At 48.1% G+C, this 8,218-nt stretch overlaps 1 non-coding gene across 1 annotated transcript; it reads right to left on the reverse strand.

Moving 5' to 3' along the window:
- Positions 1–2,275: 2,275 nt before the first annotated feature.
- Positions 2,276–2,382, reverse strand: LOC113263507 (U6 spliceosomal RNA). The gene has a single exon (XR_003319230.1). It is a non-coding gene; the product is annotated as a U6 spliceosomal RNA (small nuclear RNA).
- Between the last annotated feature and the right edge of the window lie 5,836 nt (positions 2,383–8,218).

Here is an 8,218-nt window from a genome sequence, read left to right on the forward strand (position 1 = left end):
CGGGCTTGCCTGGGGAACCAGGAGGGGTGCACTAGAGGAACCAGTGTCAAGGGGGCTTAGTGCACGGGCACACCTGGAAGGAAAGGAGAGAGAGACGCTGCCCACCTCCCAACCAGTCCTGTGGGTAAAGGAGCTGGAGGCAGAAAGTGAAAAGATGCTCTCATGAGCAGAAAGGCCACGGGAGCACAGGGTGGGGCCGAGGGTGGTCCAGAGGTGGGCACATCGGAGCATCACCGCTTGGACCTTGGGAGCTTCAGAATCACAGAAAATCAGATATGTGGACAAGCTCTCCCTGTTCTCTCACTTTAGAGGCTTCAAATTCTCCTGTGAGGACGCACCAGTCCCTGCTGTTTCCTTTGCTCTGACTCTTGTCTCCCCACACCCTGACTACCTGGAAAATTCTTCATCCATTCAGAATAAACGCAGGGGATTCACTGCCCTGGGACCCTTTCCTTCATCCGTCACCAGAAGCGACAGCCCCTCCCTGTTGCTTGCAAGCCTCTCTTGTGGCATTTGTCACACTGCGCGCACAATGGCCTTGCTCTTCAACTGGCCTCCCCTTCCAGGCCAGTAGGTGAGATTGTGGCACCTCTAGACCGCAGAGCCCGGTACAGAGCCCGGTGCAGAGCCCGGTGCAGAGTAGGGCTGGCAAACATATACCAGCTGAAGGAGGGAACCAATGAGTGGGCCCTGCCTCTCACTTGTGGGTGGGGAGAACCATGATAGCACACGGGGACACTCATTTGTGGTAGGCTGGGTAAGCGTCCCCAAGGACACCAGGACCTCATCCCTGAAGCCTGAGAATGTCACCTAATGTGGTAAGAGACTTTGCAGACAGGATTACCAAAGGACTGGAGAGGGGGCAACTATTCTGGATTCTCCAGGTGGGCTCTGGGCAACCACAAGCGTGTCCTTATCAGAAGGAGGCAGAGCGATATTTGGAACAGGAGAGGAAGAAGGGGATGTGATGATAGAAGCAGGGAGAGAAAAGGTGATGTGATGCAGAGCCACAAGCCCAGGAATGAGAACAGCTTCCAGAAGCTGGAAAAGTCAAGAAAATAGTCATCCCTTAGGTCCGCCCGAGGGAGCACAGCCCTGGTGATGGCTTGATTTGGGACCATTGAGACTCATTCCAGACTTCTAGCCTCTAGTATTATTGCAAGAGAACAAATGTGTGCTGTTGTAAGCTATCGAGTTCAGGGTAATTTGTTACAGCAGCAATGGGAAGCTAATACTATATGTTAAAATACTGACCCCACACATTCAGTTCTTGGCTTCCCATACTGCGTTCACTCTTACAGCTCTCCTGAAAACCCCAGGAACTGAGTTCTGTCCTTCCCCTTATCCACACACTTTGCAGCTAGCTCTGGGTCACCTCTGGTGCCGTTGCATACAGCCATCTGCCCCTGCCAACAAGCAAGTTTGAAAAGGGCTGGTTTTCTAGAGCTTATGCAGGTGCTGATGTGTCTCCTCCGGCTGCCCGTGGACATCATTGCAAGGCCAGCTGATAAGAAGCAGCCCAGCCCCCTGTACCACCAGCAGGAATGCAAACCTCCCAAGGGAGCCCCCTCTCCCTCTACCCCTCCCCCTGCTCCTGCATGTGCTCTCTCTTTCTAACTCTCTCTCAAATAAATGGATAAAATCTTTTTTGAAAAATATTTATTTATTTATTTGAGAAAGAGGGAGAGTGAGAGAGAGCACAAGTGGGGGGGGGTGGGAACAGATTCCCTGCTCAGCAGGGAACCCAACACAGGGCTTGATCCCCAGACCCTGGGAACATGACCTGAGCCAAAGGCAAACGCTTAACCGACTGAGCCACCCAGGTGCCGCCATGACAGGTGTTGTATGTTGTCATGACAGAAATGACAATGACTGATCTGGAGCTATATTTTATACTTCACGGAGGTCTTTACAAAGGACATTTTATTTAATCCTCATGATGACTCTAGGAGGTTAGTATTGTTTTTCCTATTTTTGTGGGTGAGGGAATTAAAACGAAGATCAAGGGACTGATCGAAGGCCACACAGATTTTGCATGGCAAACTGGAGCAAGAAAAGAGATCTCTGGTTCAAACGTGTGTGCTCACACCCATTACGCTCCACGGAACTCTTGTCCTAAGTGTAGTCACTGTGGGCTCAGAGGCTTTCTAAGTAGGAAACCAAAGTGTCAGAACTGTTTTTTAGAAAGAACACCCTAAAAATATAAGCAGAAAACAAATATAAAAAATCTTCAAATTCACTGATAACCAAAGAAACAAGATGCTATTAATTTTTTCTTAATATGGAATGCTTCACGAATTTGCATGTCACCCTTGCCCTGGGGCCATGCTAATCTTCTCTGTATCTTTCCAATTTTAGTGTATGTGCTGCCGAAATGAGCACAAGATTCCATTAATCTTTAAATAAAAATATCCCATGCTGCTAAAGCTATGATATAACAGGCAGCTTCATAAATGGCTTATGCATAAGTGAATTGGTATCACCCTTTTGCAAAACAATTTTGTGTTATGTTCTGAAAACCTTTAAGAGACCCAGATGTTTGTGAAACAAAGGAATAAACAAACAAACAAACAAAAAGCAGAAACAGACACATAAATACAAGAACAAACTGAGGGTTCCCAGAGGGGAGGGATGAGCAAAATGCGGGAAGGGGAGTGGGAGATGCAGGCCTCCATGTATGGAACGAGTAAGTCACAGGGATAAAAGGTTCAGCATAGGTAATATGGTCAATGTATTGTAACAGGGCTGTCTGCGGACAGACGGGAGCTGCGCTGGTGGGGGTGCGCACAGCATAACCTATAGACTTGTAAAATCACTGTGTTGTACACCTGACAGTGATGTAACTGTGTGCCCTATACTTCCACAAAATCAATACCTAAATGAGTAAATAAATAAGTAAATAAATAACCCAGATGTTTAAATTTAGAATTCTACTGTTGAGACTTGGATCCTTAGACAAAAATCCAAACTTTGAGAAAGCTTTATGTAGGAAGATGTTTATGATAAGAACAGTAACAGTAGTAAGAGTCAAAGCAATAGTTAAGTAAAAACATCCTTATCACAGATGCTTTGAAATCATCTTAAGTAAAAGAGAAATAATCATGAATCAAGACACTGGTTAACGTGGTACCATCTGAACCATATACAAATACGAACAGGAAAACAAGTTAGAAGGAAGTACACAGAAACATGAACCGTGGTAGTCTTTTTTGAGTAACTGGACTTTTTTCTTCTCCATCTTCAGTATGTTTCCAAGATTCCATGTCCTATGTAGATATTACTTTAATAATTAGGAAGAATAACTTTATTTCAAAATTGAGAAAAACTCCACCACAGATATGTACTTCTTTCAGTGAGGAGAATGATTGCCAAAAAATTCTAACCAAATCTTAGGCGGACTCCCAGTATGTCAGACAGATAAAAGGAAAGCAGTTCTGGATCAAGTCAGCACGGGGGTGGGGGGGGGGGGCAGCAGCCTTGTCCCTCAGCCCAGCCAGAGGCATCCCAGGGCATAAAATAAAAACCAGTTGTGAAGGCAGGTCCCCGGGTTTGTAGCCAGTTCTTGCTCTCTTCAGGCAGGCCCAGGGAGCTGTTCTTGTCTCTGGGTCTGGCTGCCTGCGCCAGAGCCTTGGGCGTGAGCACGACACCCTGGGTGGAGAGATAAGGATGTGATTTAGAAGCTCTGGAGCCCAGGACAGGCACCAGAACTGTATCGACTTCCCCAGCATGCAGCCACCTCGTGGGGTTCTGGAGAACCATCCTGCTTGACCTCTCGGAGTCAGATACTGAATGCAGCTCTCAGGCTCTTCAACTCCCTGGCGGCAGCCTGCCGAGAACGGGCATCAAACAGCACAACCCCGGACCCAAACCTGGACGGTGAGTCTGCTCCTGGCCACGCATCTGGCTTTCTGTAACATCCCAAGATTCGCATCAACGGGGCTTTTGAAAAACCTTAATTTTATCCAAAGAGCTGTTTGTGTTCTTTTTTTCCTCCATCCCCTGCCCAGTCGAATCCTACCCCATCCCTCTCTCTAAATGTGAGAGAAAGATTTCTACTAGGGGGGTGCCGCTCAAGCAAGGGCTAAAAGAAGATTGCCTGGTGCTTTTGTAAGCCACCCGCTTCCCTCACATAACAGCAACTGCTCTTAGAAAGAGAATTAGTCCAAATAACAGTTTTCCTGAGGCATTAGTGTTGCCACAGCAAGCCACGCATGAGGCATGCTCAGCCTGGTGAATTTTCTATCAGTTCTGGGAGTTACACATTTTAACCCAAATAAATATATTTGGCTCAGTATCAAATGAAAAAAAATCATTCTTAAGCTTTTCCTTTCTTTCTTCTTTCTGCAAGAGCAAATGAACTTCACAGACAGGAAAAGGGCATCTGCTAATGTCAAACTCCCAAAGTCCTACACCTTAGGTGAATTTCATTTCAGGGACCTCAAATAATTAAACCTAAATGAAGGTATTAACTGTGAGGGAAATAGAAAGTTCAAGTCTTTGGCTCATCTGGCTGTCGCAGAGGCCTCCATAGGACACAAAGGTGCAGACCCAAGCCCCCCAGATCCATCCATCTTGTTCTCACGCAAAGGGCAGCCCTAAAGCCAGTCTGTCTTTTCCTGCCGAGGATTCTAGTGGTTCCATCGCGCCAACGGGCACAGGGCAAACCGATCCTCAGGACAAAAGAAACAAGTCAAGAATCACATCTTTCTCGAGAAGCCCAGTTTAATGAAACTAAATGGGAACTGACCCCAGATTTTCTTCCTCTCACACCTTCTCTTACTTCCTTACTGCTCCAACCACCGGATGAATGACTCCTAACACCCGGTCCCGCCCCCATCACGGCACTCCTTGCTGGAAAAAGCCTTCGGGGACTTACACCATCCGTCTAGACTTCTGAGCTTGGTATGTGAGTCCTAGTTTGATAATAACCTTTAAAATTATAATACAAGTAGCTGGCACTTACTGAAATGTCTCTCATGTGCCAGGCGTTTGTGGAATATTATTTTATGTAACACTATCCTCACGACAACCCCGGGATGAAGGGTTTATGATCTCCATTTTATGAAAAGAAAAACAAGCCCAATGTGGTAAACGGTCTGACCTCTGATGAATGGTGGGGATAGGGTTCAAGCCCGCGACTCGGACTCCAGGAATCCTCCCTTTTAACCGCCTGGCTATTCGGTTGGAGCGCATGGAGGGGCAGTTCAGAGGAGGGAAGAGGCAGGGGGAGGAGGAGCGAGAATCAGGGTATGTCTTTCTTCCCATCAGCCCTGAGCAAGAACAATGCAAGTGAAATGTAGTATTTCATTTTATCATGCAATGAGCATAATTAGGAAACAATGAGGAATGACAACTAATAATGAACCTTGTTGCTTCCTAATTAAAATTTAACGATTGTATTTCTGCCGTTATTGCCCAGAGCAGCAGTGTAAGCTGTGCGGTAACAAGGCCAACCCTAAAAGGAGGCAGCCCGACTTCACAGATGGCTCAGCACAGCCCTGCCCAGGCATGCCAAGAAGGTACCGCTCCACAAGTGGCTGCTGGCTGCCCTCGTGGCCCAGCCACACTGGGCAAAATAGACTGGATGGGCAGAAGAAACTGTGCTTTATTAATTACTGTAATAAACAACTGGCAAGTATTATAATTCCATGAATACAGTGGGGAAAGGACAGGCTCTGGTGACAGACCAAGCTAGGTTTAAACACGGACTCAGCCAGCTGCTTGCTGTGTGATCTCAGGCAAGCTGATGGGCCTCTCTGAGTCGGTTTCTTCATCTGTGAGTGAGCAGGAAATGCCTCAGGTGGCACCGTTGTAAGCCGTAAATGATGTAAGAGAAACAGGGTGCCAGACTCTCCACGTGGTGGCAATCATCGTCTGAGGCTCCCCAAACCTTTGAACACTGCCTGCATTCTAATCGTTCTCTGTCACGTAAAACCTACCGTCCATCAGAGATTACCCGAAACTGCATTTCCCAGCTTCCATTGCCCTGAGGAGCAAACTCGTGGTTGAACCGTACTACTCAGATGGATTGGGAGAGTTACAGGGTGGAAGAGGTGAGGCCTGGGTGGGGTTTTGCTGGTGCAAACTGTGGCGGCCTGGCTGTGGAGGAGACAGCAAATGTGGCGACTTCCCGCTGATGGCGGCGGTGGCAGCTCCTTTGGTAGGTGGTTCTGCCGGAAGTGCTGGGAGTTCCTCCAGAAAGGCCTGCCTAGAATCTGCTTCTTCAGTCTGCAATGATTCTGTGCATTTTCTTTACCCACAACTGTACCCCTTCCTGCTTAAACTGGCCAGTGGCCAGTGTTACCTGCAACATAGAGCCCTGACCCTGAGAGGGCGACAGGGCGACACCATGGAGGCCTGTTGGCGGAAGTGGAGGAAGTGAGGACAAGAAGATGTGGTGTGATAATCCAAGTTGGAGGGACAAGGACCCAGACCCGAGAAATCTGACAGGTATTTCCGAGGAATCTACTGCCTACACGTCTCTTGAATCTTTCGTCTTCTCTCCAAACCACAGCCAGCAGCTCAGGCTATGGTTCACGGTCCCCACCAAGACGACCACCATCGCTCCCAATGTCCAGGCTCACACCCTCCCCTGCGGTTAGGGCGATCTTTCAAAGTGGTCATCACTTCACCTCCTCTGCTAAAAAGGTCTTGCCTAGCTTCCTTTGTCTTGAGCACAAAGTCAGAATTTCTTATCATGGCCTGCAAGAACCTTCATGGTCTGCAGCCTCCTCCACTCCACCCCCGGCTCCTCTGACAGGGCACACTGACGCACACTTACTTTCTCTCCCTTCTCACCTGTCCCCACCCCCGCCCTTTGAAAATGCTCAGCCAGCACCTCCACCTTCCCAATCCCCACCCTCCTGTACCTGGTTAACTCCTCTTTGCTTCCTTGGGAGGCCATCTCTGTCCGCAGGCAAAGCTGGATCGGCTAGAGCGCTGGGCCCCTCCTCTTTCATTGTCCCCAGAGCACTTATCTAACATCTGTGCCCCCTTTCCATCCTGTACATTGTTCCCAGCACCCCCGAGGCTGGGTGGAGATGCGGGGCTGCATTAGCACAAGACAAGAGAGTCACACTCTAGAGCTCAAATGGTTCGCACACACGTGGATGGGCCTTCTCCAGGCTCACGCTCTATCCACCTACCAAACGGAAGTAAGGGACAGGGCAGCCCAGGCAGCCCTTTATGGCAGAGCCACAAAGTGGAGGGAGCTTGGGTCCCTGAATGCCTCTGTTGAAGGCTGCCTGCCACACAACCACACTGAACTGATAGTATGTAAGACAAGAATAAACTTTTAGTACATCAAAACAGTGAGAGTTGGGGTGGCAGCTTTATCTGAACTGACACAGCCCTGTTAGAGTATGGAGGAGGGAGAACACACTTCCGGACACAAGAAGCAGTTCATTATAGGGGCCCAGTCAGCACTGGGGGCATGAATGACAGAAAGAAGCCGACAGGCCCACAAGACTGTAGACAGGGGGACGCAGGCGCAGCAGGGGTCAAACCAATTCAAATGCTGGCTGAGTTGGAGAACTGCGGGAGAAGGGGGACACCTTTTAGTGGCACCCATCAATTATTCTGAGAGGACAAGCTCTGTTGGTACATGGAAATATAGGACCAGAGGGGAGATAATTTATATCATTTTCCATACAGCCATCACCATCTCAAAATCCCATTTCTTTCTCCCAACATGAGTCTTACATCCCGGCGGAGTCCCTGGCACGGTCTTCCAGAGACAGGAAAACAGTGCACATATTTTTCTCTCCATCATAAATACCTGAGTGACTTGATGGCTCAATTGAAAGCACTGAGGTGTAGGGACAATTTCCTCTTTCAGTGCCTGTGTATACATATGCTTATGTGTATATTTATAGTACGCATATGTATGTGTAGAATGAAGCTGGACTCAGTAAAACTAACCTCATCTCAAATATACAATGTGGGCACATTTCCTGCAAGGGGGGAAAAATAATCCTTCTCAGGTTCATAAAATCTTACAGCTGGAAGGGACCTAAGAAACTATCCAATTTAAACCTCTCGTTTTACAGTTGGAGAAACTGAGGCCAGAACCTCCAAGAAACTTGCTCCAGAGCCAACAGCTTCATGTTACAGAGCCAGACTGGTGTCCAGGTCCTCACTCTGGTGTCCTTTAGCCCTTTTTTGGTGTTTGGGATTTTATTCATAGGCTGAAGGAGATGAAAAATATGAGGCCACCAGC

Source organism: Ursus arctos, unplaced genomic scaffold (assembly GCF_023065955.2).
Source record: "Ursus arctos isolate Adak ecotype North America unplaced genomic scaffold, UrsArc2.0 scaffold_1, whole genome shotgun sequence".
Taxonomy (NCBI): Eukaryota; Metazoa; Chordata; class Mammalia; order Carnivora; family Ursidae; genus Ursus; species Ursus arctos.